At 33.1% G+C, this 22,287-nt stretch overlaps 1 protein-coding gene across 1 annotated transcript in view; it reads left to right on the top strand.

The window, feature by feature from the left end:
* The first annotated feature begins 18,760 nt into the window (after window positions 1-18,760).
* LOC139504068 (chitin synthase chs-2-like) overlaps window positions 18,761-22,287 on the top strand; it is a 28,779-nt gene continuing 25,252 nt past the window's right edge. Inside the window, exon 1 of the mRNA XM_071294127.1 lies at window positions 18,761-18,952. The gene's annotated coding sequence lies outside the window, so the exon portion shown is untranslated. The remainder of the gene's footprint in view (window positions 18,953-22,287) is intronic.

Genomic DNA, 22,287 nt, shown 5'->3' on the forward strand with positions numbered 1-22,287 from the left:
TATGTAAAATAGGATTATAAAGTCAAATAAGACGTGGAATAATTATCAATCGTTCATCAATCATTGCAAAAGGTTAATGATCTTAAGAAACGCGTGTCATTGAACGAAAGCTTTCAAATAAACATTTTTCTTCCAAGGCCATGTTTGAAATAGAAATACTGAACTCCGAAGAGAATTCAAAACGAAAAGTCTCTTATCAAAATCTCAAACAAACTTAAACGAATTGATAACAAGTTAACAACTGCAATATTCCTGACATAATAAATGCATGTTGTCTTATGTATAAAATGGTGTATTATACCTGGTTTGAATTTCATACAATGACATGAAAAGGCATTGTGCTAACATATGCGGTGTTGAAATAAAACATTTCGGAGACGTTGTGATCAGTGTTTCCTAAGGGCAAAATGTTCTGAGATTTTGATTTTTGATCCTTATTATTCGATAAAAGTCAAATAAAAAAATGTATTCTGCCTTATTTGAATCTATTTCTCTGTGTGTTACATTTTGATTTTGTGTCGTTGTTCTCCTCTTATATTTAATGCGTTTTCCTCAGTTTTAGTTTGTTACCCCGATTTAGTTTTTTGTCCATAGATTTAGGAGTTTTTAACAGCAGTTTACTACTGTTGCCTTTATTTCCCAACTTTGAACAAGTTGAAATCATTTACAGCAATTATGTGTATATGTACTAGGTACTTTTTGTACTGGTTATAACTTGTAATGTTTGTATCGTACGCGTTACCGTGTTTTTGGTGGGGTTCGTACATGTCGTAATGCTTGTTCTTTGGTTTTCTTTTTTGTCATGTGTTTTTTGTAGACGAGACGCGAGTCTGGCGGAAAAAAATTGATTCCTGATCTATGATGAGTTTAAATACTACGAAATGTAAATTAATTCTTTCAAATACAAATTTCAAGACATTTCTTAATTTTTAATTGGTTTATACCTACCGATACAAGAACTCCACAGTTTAAAGGTGCACTCAATTTGAAGCTTACTCTGAACAATGTTGTGAAAAATGTCAAAAGATACGGTGCAATAATAGCAAAGAATAGAGCCCAAATCCAAGTTTTGTCAACTGTTGAAGAATGAGGCGAGCACGTGGTCGTATTAATGGGACTGGTATCGCAGAACGCACAATTAGATACCAGGAGACCACCAAGTGTATTTATTACAGAATCTTGTGTTTCTATGGGCGGAGTGATATGCCAAATCAAAATATGCATAGAGAGTCTTGCAATAAAGCAACTTCCAAACACAACGACTAGCAGGAAGCTTGCAAAGATGATTTTTAAAATCTTTACATGTAGTGGATAAGCAGATGATCGGAGTTGTTTTATGAATTTTGGCTTATCACCATTATGTTCATCTTTGCTGAAAAAAAAGATTTGTAAATTATTCAAAATATTATTACTATGTCACATAAAAAATTGTACCTTCAAATGTTATATTTGTATAACTATCATTAGTATACAACAATTTACAAACATGCCTGAAATTACAACAACTCAAAGAAAATGAACTGATTTTGATTGGAAGAGTGTTTGATCTGCATACATGACATGACAAAATACGTGAACTGTTTTAATCGAAGGAGTTCGAATCTCACGAGCGTCTTCCGTATCAATTGCCGAGGATTATCTCCGGCTTGCGTCCCTGGCTTCATACAACTAATACAAACTGACCCCTATGTAATAGTACAGTAGCCATGTTAAACAAACATTTAATGAATCACTCTACTATGCAGCTGTTCCAGGTATTCAGTTTCAAACCTTGAGTCTCTGTTGAACATGAAATTACAAAAATACTGCATATGATGAATGAGTTGTAAAAATGAATAAACTACGAGTAACGATTCTACTATGAAAAGTTCTCAGGAACTGAATGGAATAAGTTAGTGAATAAACTCATCATAGATACAGGGATAAAAATAGTAGTGTACAGAAATAAAATGTTATGAACAATTTCAACCAAAAGGAAATTGCAAACAAAACATTGCAGTTTACACAAACTTCTGGTAAACAATCGTAGTTGATTCCATGTTGGAAAATAAGAGAGAGTCAGAAAATAACAATATCGTTTTTTTCATACTCAGTCAAAGGCAAACTGACAACGCAATATTAAGTGTCGGGTCATCACCAATCAAAAGACGCACAGAACAAAAGACAACTTCAGATCAACATACATCAAATCTTAAAAGAGATTTAGAAGATTTGTGAGATAACTCATATCAATGTCACTGTTCTATATGCTGTATTTCATCTCAAAATGGAATGGAACGGTACTATTTTATATTTACAAGTTATACCTTCATAGTGTTTTGATAAAATGCTGGAGTTATTTAATGACATCGTACAAATGTAGCACATCCATATTATATGCTTTCAACTTCTTTTAAAAACTAGGAAATCTAACTTACTTTCTTTATTTGGCCTTTTTAACAACTTTTGATTCGAGCGTCACTGGTGAGTCTTTTGTAGACAAAACGGGCGCCTGGCATAAATATAAAATTTTAATCCTGGTATCTATGATAAGTTTATTTACAAGCACTGGGCGGATGCCACTGCTGGTGGAGATTTATTTTCCCGAGTGTATAACCAGCCCAGTAGTCAGCACTTTTGTGTTGACTTGCGTTATCATTGATATGTTCATAATTATATATTAACTGTTAACAAAATTTTGAATTTTTAAAATACTAAGGCTTTTCTTCCTCAGGAATAGATTACCTTAGCTGTTTTCGGCAAAACTTTAAGAATTTTTGGTCTTCAAATTTTCAATTTCTTACTTTATTTTGCCATTTTTTTCAATTTTTGATTCGAGCATGCACTGATAAGTCTTTTTTTAGACAAAACACGCGTCTGTCGTAAATATGATGAGTTTATTCATATATCTTAAAATAAGTTAATTTGATTTATGACACTTATTGCTTAAAGATTTACCCTTTCGACTCTGCTTTGAATGTTTTCTCCAAGAAAGCTCGATTCAAACTCCTACTCTTCTGTGTTTCATATTCAGATTTTTCTGCCATGTCTTATGACACTAAAATATTGAATTTTTATATACACAACTAGATATGCTACAAAATGTGAGATGTGCTCAAAGAAAAATCCACTTATATAACAGTTAGGTTTAAAGGCTGCCAATTACCAAGGCGTATCGGTGGCAAACTGGCCTAAGAAGTTTTATAACTTTAATAATAACTAGCTGCTCAACAGTAAGGTTTTGATTTCGAATCCCGCCAATGCGCCTGCACCCGACTCCAATCTAATTTGACTATGACTGTTAGTTTTTCTATCGAAGGTCGGTGGATTTCTTGTAGCAATATGACTTCCTCCATAAATTACAACTTGCCATCACGAAAAAGTCCCCAAAAAGCGTTGAAAAACCAACAATCAATAAAAAAAATAAACTTGATGAACCCCACCATATTATGCACAAGAGTTCCAAACGGTGAGATTGAAATAATCCCGTCGTAAATTAACGGACGCCATTACGAGTTGGTTGACCGTTACGGAATAACCGTTCGACAGATAATATTGGATATGTTCATTATGTCGTAACTTCAATGTCCTTCCCTTTTCACGAATGTGATCTACCGAATAAGACTATCTAACGGATTTGTAATAGCATAAGTAACACGACAGGTACCACATTAGGAGCAGGATTTGCTTACTCTTACGGAGCACCTGAAATCACCCGTACTTTTTGGTGGGGTTCGTGTGGCTTTGTCTTTAGTTTTCTATGTTGTGTCCTATTGTTTGTCTATTTGTCTTTTTATTTTCAGCCATGGAATTGTTAGTTTATTTGCTATGAGTTTGACTATCTCTCTAGCATCTTTTACTTTTCTTAGTCAAACTGATAAATTGACAAATTGGAAAGCACGCATAACACTACTGCACTTAAGTGAAATTACACACATAATTACGCAATATTTATTCTACGTTCCAGCTGTAAATCTAGCTTATTCAATAAACAAAGTAATTAAAAACTTATAAAAATAGACTACATTTTTGTATATGCTTTATAAATTATTTTATTTTCATATACAATGATATATGTAGTGATCTTTGTAAAGAAACTCATCAGAGATACTAGGATAAAATTTTGTATATCCGTCAGACGTGCGTTTCGTCTACAAAAGACTTATCATAAAGATTTAACTTTGCAATGCATGTAGATCTTAGATGCGATTTTAATTTTAATATCTAAAACATGTTTTAAAGAACAACGAACATGTAAAAAATGTGAAAAAAAAAAAAAAAATAAGTACTTAATGTTTTTAATACTTACATGACGATCTAAAATTTCAATATTCTTATGAAAATGCTTCTAACATTAGGTGGTATTAATATATTTACATGTAAGCTGCTGTAAACATAATGGACAGTTTTAATTAAACTTTAGTATCTGATATCTGAATTCTATTTGATTGTTCTTACTCGGCCAAGTGATTGATTTTCAAATATTTTCTTTTGTTTTAATTGTTTTAATGAAGGAGAGCATAAACTGTAATATGGACATTACAATGAAATGCAATTTACCGTAATAGTTGTCACATATATGCATATGTCGCTGTATATCATATTAGTTTTTCGGTTATTATTTTCTTATAATTCAGGCCGTTTGTTTATCCGTTTGATTATTGTTCAACACTTGTTATTTTATTATAACGGTGCTTTTTATAGCTGGTATGTCTAATGTTTGAAAGCCAGTGACCGATATTTCTTTAATTCTGTGACATTTGGTCATGTGGATTTTTTTTCATGGGGAATCATACTACATCTTCCTATTTTTATACTTTATGTAGTTTCATCCATTTGATTGAATAGTAAGTTAACAACGGTGAATAATGCAGGAATACAAAGTATTTTCAAAATTGATTCATCACAATAAAAGCAACTACACGAAAAAGAAAACATATTCTAAAAAAGCAGATTAGTTTATAGCCAAATTTTGTTAATATAGTTTTTCAGTCTTTTTAAACAATACATTGTTTCAATACAAGAACAAAATAAAGGGCCCTCTAAAGCACGCTTTTGTATTCGTTTTTTCTCTCACTGTGTTGAAGACCTATTGGTGGTTTTAGGTTGTTAATTACGTTTTGGTCTTCGACACTTTCCCAATTTATATTATCAATTCTAAGTATCTTTTAAAAGTGAATATTAAAAGATATCGAAATAGTTACCAAATTTAACCTGCTGGTAAAAAATGAAATCCAACACTCTTTCATCAGTAGCTGTACTTCATAAGAGATTTTTATGCAGCAATAGTATAAAAGAATAATGGGTTGCGCGATCTTTTATAATATCTAAAATACCAATTATTTAAACAGAAAATTAAAGAATTCATATGGTAGTATTTATTGACAAATAACATTCAGATGTTTATTCACCTACATTTTTGTTAATCAGTTCAATGCAGATATAATGTAGAAACCTTGAAGTCATAATACTTTCGGGAGCGTTTTTTGAACTCATACTTCAAAAACAACCAATCAAAACGTTAGATTTCATGTTTCGGGCATGATTTCTGTGCTCCGAGCACTGAACAATATTTTATGACTTCAACCCCAGGTGCTAATTATATATGTTCTTTCGTTAGCATCATGCCTTTGTTCTCATCACAATTAGATTGTACACAAACTATTCTAACTAAGTGTTCTAGTCAAAAGAACCTAGTTAATTGCTTTCTTTTTTTTTTTGGTATATCGTAGCGTGTTTTTTGTTGATTAAAGAATTTGGTATTGTGTTAAGAACTTTAACCATATATAAAAAAAGCGGTTATCAAATCACTTCGATTGCATAATTGGTTAATTCATAACTGTTTGCTTAAAGTCAAGTCGCAAATATTTGATGCATAATGAAAAAGAAGAATTAACGAAGACCTTTCCCTTCAATTCTATAGAAGATGAACAAGATTTACTGCACATGTTACATGTTCAGATAAATTTATTAAAACATTCACAAAGGAAGTGCCTAAACAAACATAACATAATTTAAAAAAAGTTCACCTTGTTTTGAGATACTTCGATTACATAAGAACGGGGTAGTAATATTAAATCAGTTTTAATCGAAATGTATATAAACAAAGTCAATGGAAAGACATTTACTATGATAATTATTGCAAGGGTATTTTTTATTTTTTAAAGACATTATTATAATCACAGGAAACCCCATTCTATACGCATACCATAAAGTAATCCGATCTATGTATGACGTTCTTGTTTTTTTTTCCATTTAATCCAGGGTGATTGAAATATTTCCACTTGCTGGACGTCTTGTGGCAATCATTTGATGTATTCAGTCCTGAGTAAATTGTCAATTAATGTGATAGATATATTCTGTTAGAAGTGGCAACGGTATTAATGATAGGTCCCTTTGCCTGGAAATTGGGGGTTGGTTAAATAAGATAAGAACCAACATTGAAGTAAGTGTATTAACATCGTATAGTGCGATTACATGATGTATTTTAATTCACTTCACCACTTCTCTAATGGTTAATAAACGCATAGCTGCATTGAGTTATATATTTAAGTCATCAATTTCGGGTATTCACAGTCTAACTTATTTATTTTATGTCAAAAAATTACCGTAGCAAGTCTTGTTTGAAAATTTCAGTATACCTTTAATTGTATCTAATTATATCTGGAACAGTTGTTTTACATTTTTATACACAATTCTACCTAATATCGCAGTCCCGCTAGGCCACGATCGCACTACGATCTGTGACAAAAATGAAATATTGACGATCGTTGTGCGATTGTGCAGATCGCAATTAGGTCGTAGTAAAGTTGTTGTGAGGTATTCCTGATCGTGATGAGCATGGGAAACTGTGAACAATCGTGGTGCGGTCGTGGCGAAATCTGGTCGTAGTAAACGCGTAGTGAGAGTGAGGCAAGGTCTTGATAAGATTGTGACCTCTTGTACTAGCACCAATGGCTCAATCATTCATGACACATCTGTGCCATCCCTATACCCCCTCTCGTTCACTTAAGCATCGTCATTTGATCTTGGTGGACAAAAAATAAGCTGTGATTTAAGTTGGATTGGTCAGTCAAACATATATCTTCTGGATCGAGATGCGTTGCCATCAGATCTCCCTCTGCTTCTACATCTGCCCTTAGCCTTACGTAAATTTTGATAGCATGATTAAGTTGTTTCCGAGAAACTGTATGATTCAATGAAAACTAGAAGGAATGATACAGTATTGTTATGGAACACGATATTGCCGTTATTGCTGGGGCGTAGTAAAACCGCGGTATGAACGTACTATAATCGCAACAGAGGCGTGGTAAGATTGTGATGTAATCAGATAATTCGTAGTATAGTCGTAGTTAGGACGTGATGAGCCTTCAAAGATCGTGGTAATCATAGTGAGGTCTCATTCTAAGCGTGGTTAGAACGTTGGATAATCGTAGCAGGATCATTGTAGAAGCGTAAAGAAGACGTAGTAGCAACGTGATTGGAACGAGGATTTACACTTTCATGCAGCTCATACTGCGAGCTTACCAAGATCTGAAATTATTTCAGATCACGGTGATCGTGGTTCGATCGAGGACTAGCGGGACTTAGGCTTAAAAAGAGTAATGATAACGTTTTTGTGCGAGTGTATCATTTTTCATAAGTCTCTTATAAATGAGCATCTAGTGCAGAATATTGGCGTCAGATGCTAATTTATAAGTGAATCATGAAAAAAGATACACTCATACAAAGATTAAATTGTGCTTGTCTAAAATATAATTTCAGATATTAACAGTTTACATTGAATATCACCATTATCAAAAATGTGAAAATATTACGTGACTTTATTTTGTTACACTTTCTGGTATCACGTACTGTCTATGGTCTAAACAAATATTAGACAGAAATACCAAAGGAAACATGTACACATAATCTTTAATATACAATGGCACGAACAATATAAATATAGAAAGGCAAATGGGTCAGCATTCTGATATAATAATCATACTTGAATTGTAAGTATGTTTCACCGTAATATTGACATTTCAACCTTGCAATTTTCATTTGTGACTGTGAAAGATGTTGATAAAAGGTCCGAGAATTACAGCTCTTCTTTTGCAGCTTTGTAAGTCTTATCTATGCATTTGATGTTCCATACTTGTTGTTTTCGATTGATTTTTACAACTTGTTTCGATATTTGGCTGTTTAACTACTGTCACATTTAAGGGGGAGTTTAGTTTGGAGCTCACATATATGGCAAACCACTACAATAAATACTCTTTGTACTGGCACTAAAATAAGAAGCATTTAGTCTAGCGGTTGTAGTTGGTTGTGATCTATCAAAATAGTTTTTTGTTTTGTTTAATGAAGTATCTATGACAATTCTATCACTCAGTTCATTCATTAAATTTAAATTGCCTCACAATGTGTTATTCTAGGGACTTTTTTCTATATAATATATATATAATGCTGTTCATTATGGTAACATATAATTGTTTATATCTTGTTTTGGTTGGTTCGTTATGGATACATTTTTGTAGTTGTGTCATTGACAGTCTTGCTACATTATCATGTTTCATAATTAGTGTAGTATTTTGAGGGTTAATTTAAGAACACCAGACAGATCATCTAGAGATGTCCGAAGAACTACTCAGAAATCATCCTCTCCCAGTTGAAACTTATGGGTAACACAGACAGTACATTCTACTGAAAAGCAATCGGCCGTTCCTAAACGCAGAAACGACCATCCAATGTATATATTGGTATTAATATATACCTGGGATCACAGCATTGGCGCCGCGGGCAATTAGCGGGTATTGTCATTGATTTAAAGTTTTATTTTTTTATTTTTTTGCCGTGCCGGTTATGGACGGCAAAAAAATAGTAAGACAGAAGGGGAAATGTGATAAGGTTTATTCCAGCAAGGGAATAAATCGAATCAGGTACTCGTGGAGTATTTTGGAGAAATACTTCAAGGTAGTTTAGGAGAAAGGATTGTTCAAGGAGACGACAGGTTACCTTGAAGGAAAAGCTGGGTACCAGTCACCGGACGGGTCACCAGTCGTCTTGTTATTGTTTTGTTTTTTAGGTAACAGCAGACCAGAAGGACGGGTTACCAGTCGTTGTGTTATTGTTTTGTTTGCTTCTGTAAACCAAAGACAAGAAGGACGGGTTATCCGAAGCAGAAGTATTTGTGTTATTAAATAAATAACTTGAGGTATTCAATGTGTGTTGTTTGTGGTTGTTTATTCTTTCGATATTTAAATAACCTTTTTTATAAACTGTTGTAAGTGATTTACAGAACTTATAAATGTCAGATGTAATCATAAACACTTGTAGTTTTTAAGAGTTACTCCAGGTCCCAGGTATAGGCATAAAAACTGGACATAAGAGATCAAGGGTTTTTTGACCGATTCAGACATGGCAACAATCTCCCACCTACGAGTAACAATAGCCCTGTTACCCAGCTGGCTGACCTTCAGCCCAAATGCGGGTGCCCAAATATTGGGCCACCACCTGAGGCTCAAGAAAGGCTTGATAACATGACAAACAGGGTTAACACCTTCATTGGCACTCAGGGCACAGCATCCAAATTACATGGCCAATCTGAATATAAGCAAGAAAAGCCCCAGGCCCTATAGAGGGCCCTGTCAGATGGACTATGCCTTCCTTAAGTGTAGTCTATATCTTGAGGATGCTGGAGCTAGGTCTTATAAATACCCCAGATAATTGGGGCGAGACTACAGGGAACAGTTGCATGAAAAAGAGTGGAGTCACCACAATATTGGTGACCCGAACCAAGGTAATCCCCACACAACACTGGTACCATTGGGAACAAGCTATACTGCCCAGGTAAAGACAGTGAATTGGACAGGAATGTCCCGACCAAAAGGGGTACACCTTCATACCCCAGGTGTCACACAAGCAACTGTGCAGGTTAGGTGTCAGCACCCTTTATCAAACCAGCTCACACTGGTGGGTGACATTATGAGATGCCCTGCAGTAGATATGGCAAGTGACAAGGCAATATGGGAGAAAACATAAGGCAGGCTCCAGCCTACATCTATTGAGAGAGGCAAGACAATAGGCATACGGACAGGGGATAGGAAACTCAAGAACCAATATAATCAAGGGTATACTCCGCTGCCCCCACAAGGGGTCACCGCAGGGATTAGCTATGGGCAACCGGTCTACCAAATGCCACACAATGAGGATAGACCTATGGAAAGCACAAGGTGGTCGACAGCAGAAGTGGGGCACAAGGAACTTTAGCATGGTTAGATTGCGTTCTAAAGTTACCAATGCCCCAAAAAATATGCAGTATGACGGGAAGGGCAACTGACTGGCCTTTTCCAAAAAAGAAAGGTATGCGGAGGTTTGTGAATGGGGTCCACAGGAATGCAAGGACCAACTTTGCTGGTGTCTTGAGGGAAAAGCAAGTGAGTAGTATGCCCTCATAACAGAAAGAGATCAGGAGGTCAGTTATAGGGAGCTTGTGGAGAAGCCCAAGACAGTTAGGACTTCATATCAGAAGGTAAGGCAGATACCACATTGTCATTGGTAGAAGAGGCTAGGGATGAAGAGTTTTTAAAAAGTAAAATTACAAAAATACTGAACTTAGAGGAAAATCAATTCAGAGGTCCATAATCACATGGCAAAATCAAATAACAAAACGCACCAAAAACGAATGGACAAGAACTGTCATATTCCTGACTTGGTACAGGCATTTTCAAATTTAGAAAATAGTGGATTAAACCTGGGTTTATAGCGCTAACCCTCTCACTTTAATTACAGTCTCATCAAATTCCGTTATATTTACATTGATGCATTAACTAAACAGACACAATAAATAAAATAGTCAACATACGGGTACATCAGTCATCATCGTATAACAATTTTAAAAGGAACAATTTAACAAAACACAAAAAAATCTTCTATCTACAAACACATTCATTGATTTGAGTCTAACGTCAGAAAATATTATACGTCACATAGATGTGTCGTTCAATGTGCATACACACAATTTTAAAATTTACATAGGCAATGTAAGCATACAGGGTTAAAAAATCAAAAGTATGTAAGAATAAATTTCAGAAATAGACCGAGATTTAAACTAGTCCAAAAGTTATATATGTAATTTATAAAAATCCACAAATAGTTAATTCCACTACGCGATTGAATGATTTTGACGTTTGTGGTTCCACATATATTGTAATTCATAACAGAAATATACCATAATGACATATTATAGAACACTATCATACTGACGGGATACTGTTTGTCAGCAATATCAGGGGCGTACTCATGTAGTAGATAGAGGAGTGGCTGACAATACTGAAAAAAGGTCGTACACCCATCATATTTGTGGACCCATCGTCAACTGGAGCAATTGACAGAAAGGCCACATCTGAAAACAACAGTCCAATCGACAAAGGAACAGTCATTAGTGTAGAATCTTAATATCACAAGGAATCTGCATCCATTAATCCAGAAAATCCTAATTTAAGTTTGAGGTAACTTTTTAAAGCAGATAATGTGGGCGCTAATCATTTTAATCTGCAGCTGCCCCAGTCAACGGGAACGCCAGTCTTTTGATTGAGCAACAGTTAAATCGGGTCCCAACAGAAAACAGTGGAAACCTGGAATTCCCTACCTTGACAAAGGTATCAATACAGTGCAAGTGGGGAAAAATGGGACCAAACTCTTCACGATAAAGAATGGGTCAGCACGACCACCTGGGTTCAACTATATAGAGGACATGCAGCAACTAAGTGGCCCGGTCTTAGTTGTATAAAGACAGGGACGAGTTGGCATACGATCCAGAGAAGAACAATTCACAGTTGTCTGGGTTCTCAATTTGTTGGGAACCCATTGTACTTACTTTAAATGATCAGAAGACCCATCGATACAAAGGGTCTGTTTCAGGGGATGGGTTGTATATTTTTTTTTATAAATTGTTAGGGGGATAGGGTGTATACTTTATAAATTTATGCATATTTCTCTAAATTTGGTATGATTATCGGTTTTTGTTAATTTTGGGCGCAATTCACAGGACCCACCTCAGTAGAGGGGAGCCTTATTAATAAAACTTGGGGCAGTGTAGTATTCCGAGGGTTAGTGTTAGGTGATCAGCCAGACCATCTAGAAATGTCCGAAGAACTACCCAGAAATCATCCTCTCCCAGTTGAAACTAATGGCTAACAAAGACGATACATTCTACTGAAGGTTCCTGACTGCAGGAAATACCATCCGAGGCATATATCGGTTATTAAGATATACTCGGGAACACAACATTAGTCTTGATATAAGTTCGTTCGTCGAAAAGTCTTCTTAGTTTTTTCTCCGGATATAAAAACCCAGCTCTGTCATGAATAATTTTTTTCTATACGTCTGTTTCTCGCAACGTCAATATATTCTTCCTAGCATTTGACCTTTCATCTGAGTGTCTGATTGTTTTTCTGAGCGTCGCCCTGTCCTTTGGAGCATCTGCCTGTTTATTCAAGTGTCTATTTGTTCCTCCGAACGTCATACTATCTTCTCAAAGCGTTAGTCTGTCCTTCCGAGTGTGCGTCAGTCCGTTGCACATTTCTTTTACGTTGTGTATCAGCTACCTCAAGCCATATCTTTTTTTATTTTGCATCTGAAAATTTCTGACTGACGCTTACAAAATTTGTCTCATTTAACACATGAACTGTACAGATGAGAAAATAATAAATTTCCTATACGAAATAAGAAAATGCCACACCAGGAATATAACTGTACAGTTTCAAAGTTTTCCTCGAGGTTAAGTATTTTTTTTAATTTAATTTTCATTGACAGTTTCTATTTAGTTTTTAACCTAAGTATAGATTCATGCATTTGGTTCTATTTTTTAAGTTAGATCCTATGAAACTATTTTGGAGAAGTATAGTTTTTAAGTACAATTTTTAAATTTTTGTTTACTGTGAATAAACATTTTACCCGCGTATTATTCACAATTTATAATAAGTTGGTATTTTATTACACCATATAGTAATTAAATTCTTTGTTATTTTGTCACTAGATTTACGATTCTTTAAAAAAACTCGATACCACACGAACTTTTAACAGAGTACTTCGAATAATATGTTTAACGAGTGGTATCTTGGTTAAATAGTAAAATGTCTTTCATTCCCGTTTTTTTAACGCATTATTAAAAATATTGGTATTTGTATACCTATTTAATTGGTAACAATAGCACACAGGACAAGCAAACTATTTTTTTCTTGTTTAACATGTTTTTAATTTACTTATATAGTTTAAGGACATCTGCACTCTCTTCCCATGCTGTGCGAACGGGGGTGGGGGAAATGTGATGCTGTATTGCAATAATTTTTTGTCAAGTTATAATTCGCATGATTGATAATCCGTAATGCTGTTAGGGAATTATGATCAAGAACATACGGAACAATAACTATTTCTGGTTTATACTGCATAATGACGCTAAATATTTATTTATGTCTATTCGAAATTACATACAAAATGTAATGCACACTTTAAAATAACCTGCTACGCGGGTTATTCAAAATGCATCACATTTATTATGGTATTCCTTCATAGACAGAAACAATATTACAGTAAGTCCTTAAGTAAACAGTTTTTGAATATTAACACTTGTTTGTAAGGAGTCATAAAGGAAGCAGTACCTATGGTAGCCTTTATCTTTATGGTATGTTAGTATCCCGTGATAGCCTCGAATTGAACCATATACTACAACCAGTTATATGAGAAAAAATAGGTCATATCCATTTCCACAAAATCATTGTTTCGCTTTCTTTAATATATAAATTGATCTAACGATGCGTAGGTTTTCTTAAAAAAAAAAACAAGTAGTTAAACATTAAACTCCGTCACGATATTTCTGTTCACTCCATTCAGTCCTGCCTTTTTTTTATTAGTTTAGCCGTACTATTTTGTTGTGAATTGTCATCCTTTTTTTAGCAGACCTATGGGTCTTTAACACAGCGTGGAAATTCCCATTTATACCCCTTTCGATTTCTGTGCATTGTTATCAGCAACTTTTGTATAAGTCACCATCAGTTGATCGTTCGACTGGCCCCGACTTCGCATAATGATGGGTATATTTTTTTTTCTTTTGCATATGTCATTGAAAAGCTATGTCAATTGGATAGGACTTAAATTTCCCTCTTTGAAAGCAAAAGTAAAAAAGAAACCATATGTGTTTCGAAAAATTGTAAAGTAATTTCATTAAGCACATACAAGCACATGAAATCATAGGCGACATCAAATTGGATATAAACCATCTGTTTCTTGATAGTCGTGTGTACTTCTTTCAAGAGAATCATCGACGATCAAAAGAAAGAACTGATTTATAATACATAAGAAATGTTATAATATAAGAAATGAATCAACAATAATTAAACCAGATGTACATTTTGACAATAAGAGTCTCCTCAGTGATAGACGAGACCAATACTAGTATATTTGGAAATACAAAATATAAAATAAACTCCGAAGATATATTTTAACCGTCGATTATTAATGCACTATATAGATAGTAAACATGAATGTAAAAAAACAACGAATATCCACCATTAATAGGTCTATCGATTGTAATCGAATAGCTTAAACAGTTTTATACAGTCACATGACTCATATTATTTTAATTTCCAATGTTGCAGCGTTTTCAAAATTACAAAGCTAGAGATTAAATCGATGACAATATATATTTAGGATTTATTTATCAAATTCGAATGCAGGCACCCTTAAATATAATACATTTCCCGAGACCTACAATGGGTCCTTTGAAAAGAAAAAGTCTTGTATATTATAACCTTTAAACTGAGAATTTGACATCCAATCAAATTCTCTTATATTTTTAATAAAATGTATACCTACTTTTTTAAAGCATGCAGACAATTAAATGTTCCTCAATAGTTTGGTGGATAAGTTACGTGACATGAAACTTGGTGTTTTAAATTGAAATGATCTGATATTATTGACATTTTGTTGCATGCGTTAGCAATTTATATCTTGGACAACGAAACATATATCGACGTTTGAAACAAGGTTACTAGGCATTCAATTGTGTAATACAAATATCAGGATCACTGCAAAAAGTGATTTAGTATAGAAGGTTTTTTTCTGTCTTATACTTTGACAATATATGTATGGAATATAAATAAATCCAGATGTAAGTTGACAATGCACAGTAATTTATAATTTAGATATTCTACCTTTAATAGGAGGTTTCGCACAAAATTATATACATTTGTACATTGGAATAAAATGATGTCAATATGCAATTACATTTTCACAAAAACTGACTGAAGCGTTCAACTCTTCTAAAAACGTTAAGCCGAAGATATAATAAAGATTTATATGAGTTTTCACATCAACAAATTTTATTGCACATGTAAGTGAATGATGCATAAAGTATATACTCATAAAATAATGGACAACAATTGTGCAGCCACATTGTAGATGATGTATTATAATACAAGTTGGTAGAGACTTAAACATAAAGAATGAATTGTGCTTGATTTGTAAAGAAATGTAAAAAAAAATAAAAAACAAAATAAAACACTTTATGTTATTTTTCATCATCAGGAATGTTAGTATTAAGATACATAATGTACTGGTAATAAAGGAATTTGAAAACTAAATATATATAATCAAATATATATGAAGCACTTAAAATGCTTTTTTCTTTCATAGTTGAAATCATTGGCAATTAACATCATATAAAATCAGATAGAAACTAGGCGTTACTTTATAGTTGTATGTGCTTCTTTCCAGAAATTCACCCAAAACAAAAAACGAAAAGAAAAAAGACACTGGTTAACATAAACCAAAATAGGTAATAATATAATTAACAAATCCACATTCATTACCCACGATGTTCATTTCAACAGTTATAGTCGCTTCAGTGATGTAGGAGTCGAAACTAACTGGAATAACTATAAGGGAGATGGATTTATATAAGTTTGTCTTGTTTGCGAATCCTAGTATGTATATTGTATAATTGTATTTTACCCACCTTTGAATTAAAATATTGTTTAAACTAAACTTATTGAAATCCAGAACATTAACACTATTTCGAAGATTTAACCTTCGTTAAATGCACTTGAAAAAGAATGTACAACAAAGTAAATATGAATGACAAAAACAACAAATACCCATCTTAAAATATTATCAAGTTAAAGGTTTATCGATTTTAAACTAAGTGCTAAATCAATTGTATGCACATGTTCTCGGATTATTTTCATTTAAATATCGCAGCGATTGAAAAAAAAATTCGAAGCTTTAGATTAAACCAATGACAATGCATATTGATGAGTTACTAATCGAATTTAAATACAGACACCCGTACATACAGTGATTTTCTCAAGACCTACACTGAGTTCTTTGAAAATCCAAAGTCTTGTATATTATAACCTTTAAACTTGGAATTGTTATCCAATCAAATTCTACTATATTGTAATAAAATGTATATATCTCCTTTTTTTTATAAGTGAAGACAATAAAATTTTCCACTATAGCCAAGTGGATAAATGACGTGATATAGTACTTGGTATGTAAGTTGGACCGATTTATTATTATTGAAATTTTGTTGCGTGCGTAAACAATTTATATTTTGGACAGCGAAGAATAAATCGCCGCTTGAAACATGCTAACAATGCATTCAATTATGTAATGCAAATACTAAGGATCACTGTAAGAAGTGATTTATTATACGATGTTGTTCAGTATCTTATACTTTAGCAATATATTCATGGAGTATTGATTAATCCAGATGTAAGTTGACAATTTGAAGTAATTACATTTTAATGATAATTTCCTTATTCTCATAAAACTGACACAAGCACTCGATACTTCTACAACCGTTTTTATATAGTATTCAACGGAACACGTTATTTTCTATTTCTGAAACCTGAAAATGAAGATTGAAAAAATTTCAAGTTCAAAATTATTTTTGAAACTAATTTATGAAAAAGAAGTAATTAGTTGTCATGTGCAACCTTGTGAGTATTTAAAAGTAGTAATGTATATTGAGAAACGCTATTTAAGTATCCACTTACTGGATTAACACAAATTCTTATCCCAAAATATCCCAAGATACCAAACATTTCTCTTTAAATTAATATGATATCTTTTCGGTCAGACAATAGAGAAGCTCTACAGACTACACCTCCACATCAAAGAATCAAGCCAACTTTGAAAATACATGAAATGTGATTGCATTCATTAGATATGTTTGAGCTTTTTGATATTTCCATTTGATGATGGACTTTTCGTTACGAATTTTCCTAGACGTTCGGTAATTTTGTTATTTTACATTTTACACTCATCGATGCAAACTATGTTTGTAGTAATACACTTGACTAATATACATACACACAATTTGTACGCGGGCATGAATTGAACACATATTTCTCTTTTATCTAGAATTGCGTTTAATTTATGAAAGTGATCTATTCGAAACAAAACAGTTCGTATTGCTTAGTCTTTAGTTTTCTATGGTGTGTCTTCTATACTACTGTTTGTCTGATTGTCTTTTTATCTTTTTGCCATGGCGTTGTCAGTTTATTTTCAATCTATGAGTTCGCCTGTCCCTCTGGTATCTTTCGCCCCTATATTCGAATCGAATCTAAACTTATCTACACGTCAACTCTGTGTTTTTGCAAGAGGTATTTTGACCAGTCGAGATATTGTTAAATTTCACGAGCCGTAAGGCGAGGAAAATTCATTCTCAGGACTGGTGTTTTTCGCAAATACTCCTAATGAACATGGTATAACTGTTTAATTACAACGAATGTTAACGTTCATAAACGTATTGATGATCTTGACGTTACAAGCGTCCATTCGGATAGAGTATTTTTTGGTAAATACCACGACAGAGAGGGTAACAAAAGCATATCCTATTTGCATATACCCCGGAGGCGTTAAAAAATTAACAATATTCATTGGATAACAGTAAGTTGGTGAAAAATACATTGGCTATCAACCTATCAAAACCTAGGATTCTTTCATAAGGTGTAATTGCATATGTTGTACTGTTATGCCTCTGTTAAAGGTTAGGGGAAGGGTTGGGATACCGCTCACATGTTTCACACCACCTCATTTCGTATACCTGTGCCTGTCCCAAGACAGGTTTTATAATTCAGTGGTTGATCACCTTTGCTGCTGTGTTACATTTTTGTTTTTCCTTCATTTTTTTGTACATTGATCAGGCCGTTTGTTTTCTCGTTTGAATTCTTTCATATTTGTGGTTTGGGGCCTTTTATAGCTGACTATGCGGTATGGGCTTTCCTTATTGTTAAGATCTTATGGTAACATATAGCTGTTCATTTCTGTGTCATTTGGTCTCATTGGAGAGTTATCATACCGCATGTTCTGTTTTATATGCTAGTATACAAATTTTGAGATTTTATTCCTAAAACTAAAATATCTAAAAAGTAATTATTGGATGTTTTAATATTTTATCTTTTTTGTTAATTGCATTATCGTTGAATTAATGGTTTGCGGAACTTGTATACATTTGATAAAAATTAATTCATTTTACGTTTAAGGAACTACTATTAAACATTTTAAAATGCTACTATATATTTTTTGCAAGATTGCATATTATGTAAATTAAACTGTCAGCTGTTATCTCAAGTAATCTTTGGATCATAACGTATAAACACGGCCGTTGACATTCCAATAAAAGACAGTCAAAGAAATTTACAGAATTTAAAGATTATAACGAAATATCAGGTTAAATTATATCAACCATCTATATTCATAAACAAGCTATTGTTTAGTTAAAAGACCATTGAATATCATTTAGCATACCAATGGATCATGTGGATATCGTTTGTCTTGCATATGTTACAATCATCTCTTAAATAGTATATATTGAATTAAGAAGCACCGTAGGAGACTAGCAACCGGAACCCGGTAGTATATTTATGGTTTGTCATAGCATTTCGGTTAACAGCGTTTATAAGTGAAGGATATGTTATTCAGAAGGGTAAGGTATCAGAATATGTACATTTACACTGCGAACATAAAAAATAAAACACATAATCTTTTCTTAAAAACTTGTATTCTGACTGTTGTGTACTAATTTATTTCGTGGACACTTGGTTTCATACTTTTACTAAAGTTTACATACAATCGTATACAAAATGTGAACTTAGTTGAACATTTACATTCGTGGTTCATCTGTATTCATGCACGAAATCCACGAAATGTGGAACACATAAAAAAGTAATTTGAATCCTCCTTACTTCAAACTGATGTTTACATATTTATTTTGCTTTGCTATATGATTTACACACACATGTCATATACAGCACAAATCAAAGATTTAAAATAAATAGTCAAGTAGATAAATTGATATATGTTAACGTGATGTTTAAATCAATATATTTTGTGACCACCCTGACCGACTTACTATGTTGCAGTGTGGTTGTCATTAACTATCACTGATATCATTGCTGGTGGACTATTTAACTAGTTCATAATCATATCATTAGCACAGTAATCAATAGTTAGTAACCGTTAGCTTTGAATTTTAGGCATGATTGTTTTCGTGGATTTCGTGGAGAGGGATAACATAGGCTATGCCTGTTGCCCAATCCAATTCAATTTATTCGAAGAATAAAATATTGTTTAAACCAAATTCCCCGTTTACAAATTAACATAATTAATTAGATAAAAGAAGATGTGGTAAGTTTGCAAATGTGACAACTCTCAATCCTAGTTGTCTCTTTTGCACTCACATATTAAGTACTCCTATATTAAGCATATATTAAGCAAATAAGTTTCTCACTCTGTCCCATAACGTTCATTTAGTTTTGTCTACTCCTTTCATTGCACCTAACTTCTCTACATAATTGTTAAGCATTGATTTCAAATGTTTAGGGTAGAGTGTACATGTTTATAGAAAATCCCCGGGAAAGCGCTTCAGATGCACAAAATGTCAAATGTTATTTGCATTGACAGATTTGTCTTATGATTGAAAATTGGGTTGGCATTTGCGAATGCGAATATCAAGTTCTTTCTCAAGATTTTCTATTGGATTTAAATCAAGTAACGTAAATGGCCAGGGAAAAACACAAATACGTTATGACTTGCCACATCCATTGCTCCCCATTGCTGTCGTTGAATAATATACAATTATGGCCCGTTGAAAAGGTGAGTATCCAAAATTGTCAACACGAGAAGGTTATTTCACTGAGGGCGCAGCCCGAAGTGAAATAACTTTTAAGGGTTGACAATTTTGGATATTCACCTTTTCAACGGGCCACAATTGTTTTATTATACCGAACTAACAGCGGAACGGCCTTTCGAAAACTTTCAATATATTTTTTACATAACAAAATCAAAGACAAGCTGACGATTGAAAATACATTTGTTTTCTAGAATATCTAGAATGTACAACAAAGGTAGAATCTTTTTGTTAAATATTGATGGCCCTAAAAAGGACCGTTACTCTATAAGAGCTATCATCAGCTGCTGGCACTCTATTCATGTCCAATCCTTATTTCCACGTCTCTCGGTGAGCTTCCAGTGTAACGTGAACGCTGCCATTTTGTTTATTTACGTCTATGACGTCATTTTCATGGGAGATAACTCAAGTACAAATCAACAGACTCAAAAGGTTATTCGCCGGTGAATAATAGGGTTATTCACCGCTGGTGGAAATTTTTAGGGTTATTCATCCTTCCTTGCAATTAAATGAAAAACAACCGAATTATTCCATGTCACGTGATAACGTTTCACCCAATAGAATTGTTTAAAATATATGAAAGGTATAATAATAGGTTTTAGTTTATTCAAAGTCTTTAGAATTTTAGTTGTTAAATTTGTTTTGTCATCAGAAATATAAGAACCTTTCAATTAGCACGCTATTTTCTATAAATTGTCCCTGTAACGATATTTTTTATCATAAGTTATAGTTCGATATCATGTTTTAGACGTATAGTCTTGAATTACAAAAACAACCCGCATTGGTCCAATATGTAGAATAAAACTGACAACAAAACGAAATAAACGAGTATTGAATACTAGTAATGAAATATAAGTGAATAAGGGTATTTAAAATTTCACAAATGAACTGTGCAGTAATCATACACATACAATGATGATATTTTTCAAGTAGTACATGTTAATATGTTGATTTGTTAAAAACCAAATTGACTTAACCAATGCATTATAATTAAACACTTTCTCAAAACTTAAACTATTTAAGACTTTGGTCTTCGTCCAACAAATTCTATTTAAAGAACTCGCATTGTGTAGATGTATTATGTATTACTTATTAAAAATGTTATCAAAGAATTTAAATTTTTGTATTGTATAATTCTAAGCTTCACATGCAATAAAAAACAGATTTTGTCAAAATTATGATTCAACTTCCTTTTCATTAATTGTGTGAACTAATTTATAATTTCTAACATATTTTTCAATCTTTTTTTATCGAAGACTACATGCAATAAAAACCTATGGAAAAACAATTCGTATTCACTTTAGGAAATTGAATTTAACATTGATTCCAAAATATTTTGACAGATATTGAAATATATCCATGCTCTTTTAAATTTTGTTTAAACCATGATTTTTTTTATGGCACTCTCTCAGAATGTGAATACATGGAACAGTTTGAACTTGTAAGCACTAAAAAAAAATAGAAAACAACACGATATAAATTTCATGCGTCAAATGCGCTTTTCTGGATTTACCTTCATCAGGAACGCGGAAAGCCGAAAAATTTGAAAGCCATGGATGTATAAGGACCGAATACGTCGGACAGCTATAAACCAAAAAGGACTTGAAAATAGCCGAATCTATCTAAGGCCGACTTTGCCTGATGAAGTTGAACCCTTAGTTTCTGTATAATTTTTAAAATTTAAATACGGGCAGTTTTAGAACATTTGTTATAAATCATTTCAGTACGGGAATACTGAAACAAGTTAATACCTTGTTGATGATACTGCAAAGTTTACAGTAATATACTTTAAAGAAGTTATCATGGTTAAAGTAAACAAATAAAGAACAAGGGACATTCAAAACGAAAAGTCCAATATAAAATGGCTAAATCAACAACTCAAACAGATCAAACGGATGGAAGACATCTGTAATCTTCTCTACTTTATGGCCAGCTATTCCTACCACTGGTATGACAGTCGCGTACAATTCCAATATATTCACATCAATGTGTATAAACATACTTTGCTTGAGTTAGAGATTTCAGGAATAACATAATTTACGGTATTTGCTGTTACTTGTCTTCATTTGTACAAACCAATTTAAAGAACCCTTATACATTGTTATACATGTAAGGCAATTTGGAGGTAAGTT

Source organism: Mytilus edulis, chromosome 14 (genome assembly GCF_963676685.1).
Source record: "Mytilus edulis chromosome 14, xbMytEdul2.2, whole genome shotgun sequence".
Classification (NCBI taxonomy): domain Eukaryota; kingdom Metazoa; phylum Mollusca; class Bivalvia; order Mytilida; family Mytilidae; genus Mytilus; species Mytilus edulis.